Raw genomic sequence first — 13,113 nt, forward strand, 5'->3', positions numbered from 1 at the left:
TAAAAAGATCATTAAACACAAAACAGTTAAGTATTTACAACTGAAAAAGATTACCATATGCGTGGTGATATCACTTTATTAAGTATTGAACACTGAAATATTTTAAGTTGGGTTACTCGAAGGGTTCTCGGCAATGGGTTTCCACAAAATAGATGTAGAACTAATTACTTTTTACAGTATACTGTAGACCCTCCTATACCATATAACACATTCCAGGCCATTCAGATAATGATATTCCTGGACCTGTTATAGCCATGGGTTCAGTGTTTCTTACATTTACAGTTTTCAGTTTTCTGTTTGTCGACTATATTGCTATGTTCATGGGCAGGTATATTTATAGTGGCGCTGTATTCTCCCTGAAACAGCCAGGCTGTAAAACAAATTGTGGCGTGTGTTCTCTGACTGATGGGAAGCAGAGTCAGTGCCTCCGGGAGGATTCTGCAAAGAGGACCACCATTATGGGAGAAATGGAAGAAAATCTTTACATCCCTCTCCTTTATTTTCCGTCTGTCCTTCTCGCACACAAAAATACACGTGCTACTGTACATTCAAACACATACTGTGCATGGACAGAAAGACTTGCACATTTCATACACTACATACACATAATGACTCATACACTTATGTACATGCCCAGGCAAGTGACTGTCTGTATGTGTTGGTAGAGCGTTGCGCTTGAAACACCAGGGTTGGGTTCGATTCCCACGGGGGACCATTCCTGAAATAAATATGGAAATGTATCCACTCTCTATTGTAAGTCGCTCTGGATAAGAGAGTCTGCTAAATTGCTAAAGTGTAAAATCCAAATGTGCAAGTGTGTGTGATGGGATAAAATAGCTCAATGGTGTTCTTGCATCCTTGCAGTAGAATACGGATGGGAAGTAGAGGTTGTTGGAAAGGTTGAGCAAGTCAGCCCTTCTCTGTAATAATGGCGGGCAGGAAGAGGGGAGGTAAAAAAGAGCTTGAGTACGTTTCCCTCTTTATGTCTGCGGTCCCTGTACAGGTATCAAAATCAGCGGAAATTCCAGAGCGCCAACTAATAGTACTCGATACAACTCAAACTTTCATTAAAACACACATGCAGGGTACTCAATTAACCTCTTACACTTATGGTGGCGCTATTTCATTTTTGGAAGAAAAACGTTCCCGTTTTAAACAAGATATTTTGTCACAAAAAGATGCTCGACTATGCATATAATTGCTACTGTTCGAAAGAAAACACTCTGACGTGTCCAGAAATACAAATATCTTCTCTGTGCGTGCCCTTTAACGTGAGCTTCAGGCAAAACCAAGATGACTTGGCATCCAGGAAATGACAAGGATTTTTGAGGCTCTGTCTTTCATGATCTCCTTATATGGCTGTGAACGCAAGAGGAATGAGTCTGCCCTTTCTGTCGTTTCCCCAAGGTGTCTGCAGCATTGTGACGTATTTGTAGGCAGATCGTTGGAAGATTGACCATAAGAGACCACATTTACCACGTGTCCGCCCGGTGTCCTGCGCCGAAATTGGTGCGCAAAAGTCACCTGCCAGTATTTTTCCATGGGGCACAGAGAGAGAAGCAAGCTTCCACGAACTGCATGTCAATGAAGAGATATGTGAAAAAACACCTTGAGGATTGATTCCAAACAACGTTTGCCATGTTTCGGTCGATATTATGTAGTTAATCCGGAAAAAGTTTCACGTTGTAGGTGACTGCATTTCGGTTCGTTTCGGTAGCCAGGCGCAATGTAGAAAACGGAACGATTTCTCCTACACACAGACGCTTTCAGGAAACACTGCGCATTTGGTATGTGGCTGGGAGTCTCCTCATTGAAAACATCAGAAGCTCTTCAAAGGTAAATTATTTTATTTATTTGGTTATCTGGCTTTTGTGAAAATGTTGCGTGCTACATGCTACACAAAATGCTATGCTAGCTTTGCATACTCTTACACAAATTAGTCAATTTCTATGGTTCAAAAGCATATTTTGAAAATCTGAGATGACAGTGTTGTTAAGAAAAGGCTAAGCTTGAGAGCAAACGCATTATTTTAATTTTATTTGCGATTTTCAGAAATCGTTAACGTTGCGTTATGCTAATGAGCCTGAGGCTTAGTCACAATCCCGGATCCGGGATGGGGAGTTTCAAGAGGTTAAAGCTACACTCGTTGTGAATCTAGCCAACATGTCAGATTTTTAAAATGCTTTTCGGCGAAAGCATGAGAAGCTATTATCTGATAGCATGCAACCCCCAGAAATACACGAAGGGGACGTAAACAAAATAATTAGCGTAGCCGGCGCTACACAAAACGCAGAAATAAAATATAAAACATTCATTACCTTTGACAAGCTTCTTTGTTGGCACTCCTATATGTCCCATAAACATCACAATTGGGTCTTTTTTTCGATTAAATCGGTCCATGTATACCCAAAATGTCAATTTATGAACACGGTCAGATCCAGGAAAAAACTCTGTTTCAAAACGCAACGTCATTTTTTAAAATTAAAAAAGTTGCCTATAAACTTTGACAAAACACTTCAAACTACTTTTGTAATCCAACTTTAGGTATTAGTAAACGTTAATAAACGATCACGGGGTGATCTGTATTCAATAGCAGCAAGTCTTGAAATCATTGTCCATATTCTACCTTTCATAACCTCCTCCGGTATACCCGACAACAGGAAGTGCCTATTACTCATTTGACCAAGGATGAACTTCAATACAATTCTCAACACTGGCGACATCGTGCGGAAGCTGTAGGAACTGTAAACCGGTCGCTATCTATTTTCCCTTGCCATAGACAATACAGAGACTGGCGGATTGATATTTTTTGTGTGTTTTTTGTGAACAGTTTACCTTGGGATTTTGCCTCCTACACACGTTATGTTATAGTCACAGACATCATTTAACCAGTTTTATAAACTTCAGAGTGTTTTCTATCCACACATACTAATCATATGCATATACTATATTCCTGGCATGACTAGCAGGACGTTGAAATTATGCGCAATTTTTTACAAAAAGCTGCGAAAATTCGCAGCCTCCTTAAAAGGTTTTAACAGTGTGTGTGTGTGTGTGTGTGTGCTGGCACCAGGAGCATGAGAGACAAGACGAGGCATGAATAGCATCTCATGATAAGTGGAGACAATACGATGGGGAAAATCTCATCAAGTGTTATTGGAGACTTGTGTGAGTGTAGATGAATATCTATATGTGTGGGGGAATACATTGAAAGTCGATGTAGGCATAGTACGGTCATACACCCTTCTAATATTGACACAAGATCCCATTTCATGCATGATGTGTATGATATATTAAAGTTAAAACTAAAATAAAATGTACGATGCCATGGTGTCAATGAGGATTTTCCTTCAACACTGGCTACTTTTGATGTGTTTCTCAGCAGCTAAGGAATGGTAAACCCTGCACCTAGAACGTTTTGGGTTCCAGGTAGAAACCTATCCACAGACCCAAACGGTTTCTATCTGAAACAAATAGGGGATCTAATTGGAACCAAAAGGGTTGTTCTATGGTGACAGCCAAATAACCATTTTCGAACACTTTTTTCTAAGTGTAGCATCAAACATAAAGATACTGTACCAAAGATAACATATCATATACAGTAGAATTCAGAAGTTTACATACACCTCAGCCAAATACATTAAAACTCAGTTTTTCTCAATTACTGACATTTAATCTGAGTAAAAATTCCCCGTCTTAGGTCAGTTTGTAAATATGAATATATTGAAGCAACATCTCAATACATCAGTCAGGATGTTAAAGCTTGGTCGCAAATGGGTCTTCCAAATGGACAATGACCCCAAGCATACTTTCAAAGTTGTGGCAAAATGGCTTAAGGACAACAAAGTCAAGGTATTGGAGTTGCCATCACAAAGCCCTGACCTCAATTCTATAGAAAATGTGTGGTCAGAACTGAAAAAGCGTGTTCTATTTTTGTTTCATCAGACCAGAGGACATTTCTCCAAAAAGTACGATCTTTGTCCCCATGTGCAGTTGCAAACTATAGTCTGGCTTTTTTTATGGCGGTTTTGGAGAAGTGGCTTCTTCCTTGCTGAGCGGCCTCTCAGGTTATGTCGATTTAGGACTTGTTTTACTGTGGATACTTTTGTACCTGTTTCCTCCAGCATCTTCACAAGGTCCTTTGCTGCTGTTCTGGGATTGATTTGCACTTTTCGCACCAAAGTATGTTCATCTCTAGGAGACAGAACACGTCTCCTTCCTTAGCGGTATGAAGCAGCTGCGTGGTCCCATGGTGTTTACACTTGTGTACTATTGTTTGTACAGATGAACGTAGTACCTTCAGGTGTTTGGAAATTGCTCCCAAGGATGAACCAGACTTGTGGAAGTTTCCAATTTTTCTGAGGTCTTGGCTGTTTTCTTTTGATTTTCCCATGATGTCAATCAAAGAGGCACTGAGTTTGAAGGTAGACCTTGAAATACATTCACAGGTACACCTTCAATTGAGTCAAATGATGTCCATTAGCCTATCAGAATCTTCAAAAGCCATGTCATCTTAGTGTATGTAAACTTATGACTCACTGGAATTGTGATACAGTGAATTATAAGTGAAATAATTTGTCTGTGAACAATTGTTGGAAAAATGACTTGTGTCATACACAAAGTAGATGTCCTAACCGATTTGCCATAACTATAGTTTGTTTAAAGAAATTTGTGGATTGGATGAAAAACAAGTTTTAATGGCTCCCACCTAAGTGTATGTAAACTTCCCACTTCAACTGTATATAGTAGTACACATAATGTTGATGTTTTACGGATACCTCCATGTGCGTCTGTACTTATGCATTCGTGCTCTCATGTGATTTTCTGTCTGCCTTCTCCCTGTTACTGGTCTACAGGTTTATAGATAGTGTGCAGTATTGTGCCCTCTGTGCTCTGGAGCTTGGGTTCTGGGCCACCCCATACAGGGAGATTAATTATATATCTCAGTGGGTGACACACATGATGTGTCGACATTCATTGACACCACACCACACATCACATAGTGACAGGGAGATGAGGAAGGACGAATAAATAGACATCCTGCATTTGTTTTTATTTGTACCTTTATTTAAGCAAGGAGAACACAGCCTCTTTCGCAGAGAACAATTTCACTATACATATCTACAGTATATTCACATAAATTACACAATACGTGAAAAACAAACACAAAGCACGAAAAGCAAAATACAATCATATGAAACAAAGGCCCCAACTGTAAGGATGTTGGAGATTACACGTCAGTGATGTGCACTCCGGATAGGCAGTGCCCTGTGAAAATGTATGATGACAACTGTCATAAAAAATAAATAAATATAGGCTACAATTGATCAATAATAATTTTCATCTTCATGTTTTTTTCTGCATTATAAAATCGATTTTTCTAATACGACTTTCCACATTTGCGGTGACGGGGTACAACATCGGCAAGGAGGCCAGGAGGAAAGTAGCCCCGCCGTGTGCCTTTCTCGCCCTTCAAACTCAATGCGTGACATTGACATGACTTGCGCATGTGTGTTTCTAGATTATGCTGCCAGCTAATGCACACACAAATTGTGCATTGGAGTGAAAAAAGTAATGGTATAGGCTGAGCTCGCTCCTGCCTATGGACCACACATGTAATCTGCCAAGGAGGTTCTTTTTACTGCTAGCAAAAAAAAACAGGATGGCTAACATATTGCATCTGAAGCAGTTTTCTAAGTTGAGCTTAGGGACCTACATCAAAGGAAGGGACGGAAAATAATCAGTATCAGTGGAAAGACTGGCTCTGCGGCTGCGCTGCTAGCAGCCGACTCTACTGCTTCCCCTGCCTGCAGTTGTCCAACAGCGGCACCGTTTGGAGAATACGTTTTGGATATATGGGGCAATTAAAACTGCATTGAAAAATTGGTAGCTCAAACCTATAATGGAGCCTCTGTGATAGCATCAGAGCAGAATGGGATCCAGACAACGATAAAAGAGAGAGTACCTGAAGCCACATTCACATTATGAGGAAAAGTCCAGATGACTGGGACAGTGACACCCTGGCCATGGACTCTGGATTTGAACAATAAATCGAATACAACAGGAGTAGAACTTTCAGTGAAATGCTTACTTTACAAGCCCTTAACCAACAAAAGTATGGGATAAAAGAAACAAATAATTAAATAGCTGCAGTAAAATAACAATAGCGAGGCTATATAAGGGGGTAATGGTACAGAGTCAATGTGTGGGGGCACCGGTGTTGAGGTAATTGAGGTAATATGCACGTGTAGGTTGAGTTATTAGAGTGACTATGCGTAAAAGATAAAGAAGTAAAAAAACAAAAAATAAAAGTAACAAATAATTAAAGAGCAGCAGTTAAATAACAACAACGAGGCTATATACAGAGGGTACTGGTACAGAGTCATTGTGTGGCGGAACATGTTAGTCGAAGTAATATGTACATGTAGGGACTATGCATAGATAATAACAGAGAGTAGTAGCAGTGTAGAATGGGGGGGGGCAATACAAATAGCCTGGGTAGCCATTTGATTAGATGTTCAGGAGTCTTATGGCTTGGGGGTAAACGCTGTTTAGAAGACTCTTGGACCTAGACTTGGCACTCTGGTACCGCTTGCCGTGCGGTAGCAGAGGGAACAGTCTATGACTAGGGTGGCCTTCATCTGACACCACCTGGTATAGAGGTCCTGGATGGCAGGAAGCTTAGCCCCGGTGATGTCCTGGGCCATACACATTACCCTCTGTAGTGCCTTGCGGTCGGAGGCCGAGCAGATGCCATACCAGGCAGTGATGCAACCAGTCAGGATGCTCTCGACGGTACAGCTGAAAACCTTTTGAGGATCTGAGGACCCATGCCAAATCTTTTCAGTCTCTAGAGGGGGAATAGTTTTGTTATGCCCTGTTCATGACTGTCTGGTGTGCTTGGACCATGTTAGTTTGTTGGTGATTTGGACACCAAGTAACTTGAAGCTCTCAACCTGCTCCACTACAGCCCCCTTGATGAGAATGGTGGCGTGCTTGGTCCTCCTTTTCCTGTAGTCTACTCCTTTGTCTTGATCACGTTGAGGGAGAGGTTGTTGTCCTTGCACCACATGGTCAGGTCTCTGACCTCTTCCCTGTAGGCTGTCTCATCATTGTCAGTGATCAGGCCTACCACTGTTGTGTCATCGGCTAACTGAATGATGGTTTTGGAGACATGCCTGGCCGTGCAGTCAGAAATGAACAGGGAGTACAGGAGGGGACTGAGCACAAACCCCTGAGGGGCCCCCATGTTGAGGATCAGTGTCGCGGATGTGTTGTTACCTACCCTTACAACATGGGGGCGGCCCCGTCAGGAAGTCCAGGATCCAGTTGCAGAGAGAGGTGTTTAGTCCCAGGGTCCTTAGCTTAGGGATGAGCTTTGAGGGCACTATCTTGTTGAACGCTGAGTTGTAGTCAATGAATAGCATTCTCACATAGGTGTTCCTTTTGTCCAGGTGTGAAAGGGCAGTGTGGAGTGCAATAGAGATTGCATCATCTGTTGATCTGTTGGGGCGGAATGCAAATTGGAGTGGTCTAGGGTTTCTGGGATAATGGTGTTGATGTGAGCCAAAATCCATGTGTACAGTGGGGGCAAAAATGTATTTAGTCAGCCACCAATTGTGCAAGTTAAAAAGACGAGAGAGGCCTGTAATTTTCATCATAGGTACACTTCAACTATGACAGACAAAATTCATTTTTTTTTCTCCAGAAAATCACATTGTAGGATTTTTAATGAATTTATTTGCAAATTATGGGGGAAAGTAAGTAAGTAAGTATTTGGTCAATAACAAAAGTTTATCTCAATACTTTGTTATATACCCTTTGTTGGCAATGACAGAGGTCAAAAATTTTCTGTAAGCCTTCACAAGGTTTTCACACACTGTTGCTGGTATTTTGTCCCATTCCTTCATGCAGATCTCCTCTAGAGCAGTGATGTTTTGGGGCTGTTGCTGGGCATCACAGACTTTCAACTCCCTCCAAATATTTTCTATGGGGTTGAGATCTGGAGACTGGCTAAGCCACTCCAAGACCTTGAAATGCTTCTTACAGAGCCACTCCTTCGTTGCCCGGGCGGTGTGTTTGGGATCATTGTCATGCTGAAAGCCCAGCCACGTTTCATCTTCAATTCCCTTGCTGATCGAAGGAGGTTTTCACTCAAAATCTCACGATACATGGCCCATTCATTCTTTCCTTTACACGGATCAGTCATCCTGGTCCCTTTGCAGAAAAACAGCCCCAAAGCATTATGTTTCCACCCCCATGCTTCACAGTAGGTATGGTGTTATTTTGATGCAACGCAGCATTCTTTGTCCTCCAAACTCGACGAGTTGAGTATTTACCAAAAAAGTTATATTTTGGTTTCATCTGACCATATGACATTATCCCAATCTTCTTCTGGATCATCCAAATGCTCTCTAGCAAACTTCAGATGGGCCTGGACATGTACTGGCTTAAGCAGGGGGACACATCTGGCACTGCAGGATTTGAGTCCCTGGCGGCGTAGTGTGTTGCTGATGGTAGGCTTTGTTACTTTAGTCCCAGACTGTGCATCTCCCATAGTCTGTTCTGGGCTTGGGGACTCTGAAGAGACCTCTGGTGGTATGTCTTGTGGGGTATGAATGGGTGCCTGAGCTGTGTGCTAGTAGTTTAAACAGACTCTGTGTATTCCTCTTACAAGTACAAGGAGTGATAAGGTCAATCTCTCCTCTACTTTGAGCCAGGAGAGATTGACATGCATATTATTCATGTTTGCTCTCCGTACACATTTAAGGGCCAGCCGTGCTGCCCTGTTCTAGGCCAATTGTAATGACCACACAATTGGACAGTAGTCCAGGTGCAACAAAACTAAGGCCTGTAGGATCTGCCTTGTTGACAGCGTTGTTAACTTCTTGTGTCGAGCAATCCCAGATCCGAGATCCTATTTATAGCCTCAAGGTCATTAGCATAACGCAACGTTAATTATTCATGAAAATCGCAAATGAAATGAAATAAATATATTTGCTCTCAAGCTTAGACTTTTGTTAACACTGTCATCTCAGATTTTCAAAATATGCTTTTCAACCATAGCTAAACAAGCATTTGTGTAAGAGTATTGATAGCTAGCATAGCTATAAGCCTAGAATTCAGCCAGCAACATTTTCACAAAAACAAGAAAATCATTCAAATAAAATAATTTACCTTTGAAGAACTTCAGATGTTTTCAATGAGGAGACTCTCAGTTAGATAGCAAATGTTCAGTTTTTCAAAAAAATATTATTTGTGTAGGACAAATCGCTCCGTTTTGTTCACGTTTGGCTATGAAAAAAACCTGTATCCAGTTATAGCCTCATGCTCATTAGCATAACGTAATGTTAACTATTTATGAAAATCGCAAATTAAATTAAATGAATGTGCTAGCTCTCAAGCTTAGCCTTTTCTTAACAACACTGTCATCTCAGATTTTCAAAATATGCTTTTGAACCATAGCAAAACAAGCATTTGTGTAAGAGTATTGATTGCTAGCGTAGCATTTAGCGTAGCATTTAGCGGGCAACGTTTGCACAAAAACCAGAAAAGGATTCAAGTAAAATCATTTACCTTTGAAGAACTTCGGATGTTTTCAATGAAGAGACTCTCAGTTACGTAGCAAATGTTCAGTTTTTCCTGAAAGAATCTTTGTGTAGGAGAAATCGCTCCGTTTTGTACATCACGTTTGGGTACCAAAAAAAAAAGAAAATTCAGTCATCAAAACGGCGAACTGTTTTCCAAATTAACTCCATAACATCGACTGAAACACGGCAAACGCTGTTTAGAATCAAACCTCAAGGTGTTTTTCACATATCTCTTCATTGATATATCATTCGTGAATGTCTACTTTCTCCTGTGAATCGCTTGGAAAAAGACGTGCAGTTGAAGATGACGCACCAATTTTGACGGAGGACACCGGGCGGACACCTGGCAAATGTAGTCTCTTATGGTCAATCTTCCAATGATATGCCTACAAATAGTCACAATGCTGCAGACACCTTGGGGAAACGATAGATCGGGCAGGTTCATTCCTTGCGCATTCACAGCCATATAAGGAGACAATGAAAAACAGAGCCTCAAAAATCCTGCTCATTTCCTGTTTGAAGTTTCATCTTGGTTTGCCTGTAGCATCAGTTCTGGGGCACTCACAGACAATATCTTTGCAGTTTTGGAAACGTCAGAGTGTTCTCTTTCCAAAGCTGTCAATTATATGCATAGTCGAGCATCTTTTTGTGACAAAATATTGCACATAGATATAACAGGTTAAGAAGACAAAGCAGCGCTTTATTAAGGATAGACTTCTCCCCATTTTAGCTACTGTTGTATCAATATGTTTTGACCATGACAGTGTTCAATCCAGGGTTACTCCAAGCATTTTAGTCTGGTCAACTTGCTAAATTTCCACATTATTCATTACAAGATTTAGTTGAAGTTTAGGATGTAGTGAATGATTTGTCCCAAATACAGTGTTTTTAGTTAAACATATATTTAGGACTAACTTATTTCTTGCCACCCATTATTGCTTGCCATCATCTCAGTCAAGACCTTGAGCAAGACCGAGAGACTTTTACAACTGAGGGCCAATAGGGAGAAGTTTTACCGTTCAGTTACTGATGTCTTTACCCAGAAGGATAGACGGATTGACTTTGTTGACAAGTAAACGTAAATGCAAATGTTTATTTACTTTTATTACATTACATGTAATAAATTATCACATTACTTTCTGGGCGACAGGTAGTCTACTGGTTAGAGCGTTGGGCTAGTAACTGAAAGGTTGCTAGATCAAATCCCCTAGCTGACAAGGTAAAAAGCTGTTGTTCTTCCCCTGAACAAAGCAGTTAACCCACTGTTCCTAGGCTGTCAATGTAAATAAGAATTTGATCCTAACTGACATGCCTAGTTTAATAAAGGTTAATAAAAAATATATATTGTGTCAGTATATATATCTCAACCAGTAGCGATGTCAACTTGGCATTTTGTGCGTATAGAGCTGTCTACAAGTAGCCCTACTCGCTGGCATTTGAGTCGCTGTCTGTGGTGTTGAAAGTCGCCTGCTTGTGCAAAGCAATTGCGTGGGGCAGAAGCTATTAGGGCCTGTGAATGTGTGTGTAATGCATGTGCCGCCTGCCTTCTGCTGTTCGATGGGATGTCTTTGTGAACGTGTCAAACCGATAAACACCATGGCAAAACTCGGCTTATAAAAAAACTGTGCATATATATATATATATATATATATATATATATATATATATATATATATATGTATGTATATGTATATATGTGTATATGTATATGTATATATGTATATATGTATATGTGTATATGTATATATGTATATGTGTATATGTATATATGTATATATATATATATATGTGTATATATATATATATATATATATATGTATATATATGTATATATATGTATATGTATGTATATGTATATGTATGTATATGTATATATATGTATATATGTGTTTATATATGTATATATATACATATATATGTATATGTATGTATATGTTTGTGCATGAGTGAGAGATGGGAGGGCTCAATAGAAAGTGCCTACTCGGACTCAGACCTCACCACACTACATTTCATTACTTGTACTCAATATGTTTCTAATTCCCCAAATGCCTTGCTTTACTTCGCTGTGCTTTTGTATTTGGCCACCGGTTGTTTAGAACTAAGCGTAGATCTTGCTAGAGCTTAGTTTCTAGACATTTAGAAACTAAATGGGTTTTGTAAGAAAATGGAGAGGGGGTTAATTGCAGTTGTGAAGCAGTCTGTTTCTCCTGCTGTCCTCTCCCTCCCTCTCTCCCTTTATCTCATTCTATATTTATTTCTCTCTCTTCATAGTGTGATTATAAGCTTTCTCTCTCCCTCTCTCGTTCTATCTCTCTCTTTCTCTCTCTCTCTCTCTCTCTCTCTCGATAGTGTGATTATAATCTCTCTCTCTTCATAGTGTGATTATAAACTCTCTCTCTCTCTCTTCATAGTATGATTATAAACTCCGTCTCTCTCTTCATAGTGTGATTATAAACTCTCTCTCTCTCTCTTCATAGTATGATTATAAACTCCGTCTCTCTCTTCATAGTGTGATTATAAACTCCGTCTCTCTCTTCATAGTGTGATAATAAACTCTCTCTCTTCATAGTGTGATTATAAACTCTCTCTCTCTCTCTCTCTTCATAGTGTGATTATAACCTCTCTCTCTTCATAGTGTGATTATAAACTCTCTCTCTCTTCATAGTGTGATTATAAACTCTCTCTCTCGATAGTGTGATTACAAACTCTCTCTCTCTCTCTCTCTTCATAGTGTGAATATAAACGCTCTCTCTCGATAGTGTGAATATAAACTCTCTCTCTCCCCCCCTCTCTCTCTCTTCATAGTGTGATTATAATCTCTCTCAATAGTGTGATTAAAAGCACTCTCTCTCTTGATAGTGTGATTATAAATGCTCTCTCTCTCTCTCTCTCTCTTGATAGTGTGATTATAAACTCTCTCTCTTGATAGTGTGATTATAAACTCTCTCTCTTGATAGTGTGATTATAAACTCTCTCTCGATAGTGTGATTATAAACTATCGCTCTCTTGATAGTGTGACGATAAACTCTCTCTCTCTCTCTCTCGATAGTGTGATTGAAAACTCTCTCTCTCTCTCGATAGTGTGATTATAAACTCGCTCTCTTGATAGTGTGATTAAAAAGTGTCTCTCTCTCTCGATAGTTTGATTATAATCTCTCTCTCTCGATAGTGTGATTATAAACTTTCTCTCTTGATAGTGTGATTATAAACTCTCTCTCTCTCTCTCTCTCTCTCTCGATAGTGTGATTATAAACTATCGCTCTCTTGATAGTGTGATTAAAAAGTGTCTATCTCTCTTGATAGTTTGATTATAATCTCTCTCTCTTGATAGTGTGATTATAAACTCTCTCTCTCTCTCTCTCTCTCGATAGTGTGATTATAAATTATCGCTCTCTTGATAGTGTGATTAAAAAGTGTCTCTCTCTCTCGATAGTTTGATTATAATCTCTCTCTCTCGATAGTGTGATTATAAACTTTCTCTCTTGATAGTGTGATTATAAACTCTCTCTCTCTCTCTCTCTCT

General features: G+C 39.9%; 1 protein-coding gene across 2 annotated transcripts in view; it reads left to right on the plus strand.

The window, feature by feature from the left end:
* Positions 1 to 13,113, plus strand: part of LOC135511616 (pro-neuregulin-3, membrane-bound isoform-like) — a 528,889-nt gene that overhangs the window by 271,505 nt on the left and 244,271 nt on the right. The gene's annotated exons all lie outside the window — the stretch shown is intronic.

Source organism: Oncorhynchus masou, chromosome 24, assembly GCF_036934945.1.
Source record: "Oncorhynchus masou masou isolate Uvic2021 chromosome 24, UVic_Omas_1.1, whole genome shotgun sequence".
In the NCBI taxonomy this organism is placed as follows: domain Eukaryota; kingdom Metazoa; phylum Chordata; class Actinopteri; order Salmoniformes; family Salmonidae; genus Oncorhynchus; species Oncorhynchus masou.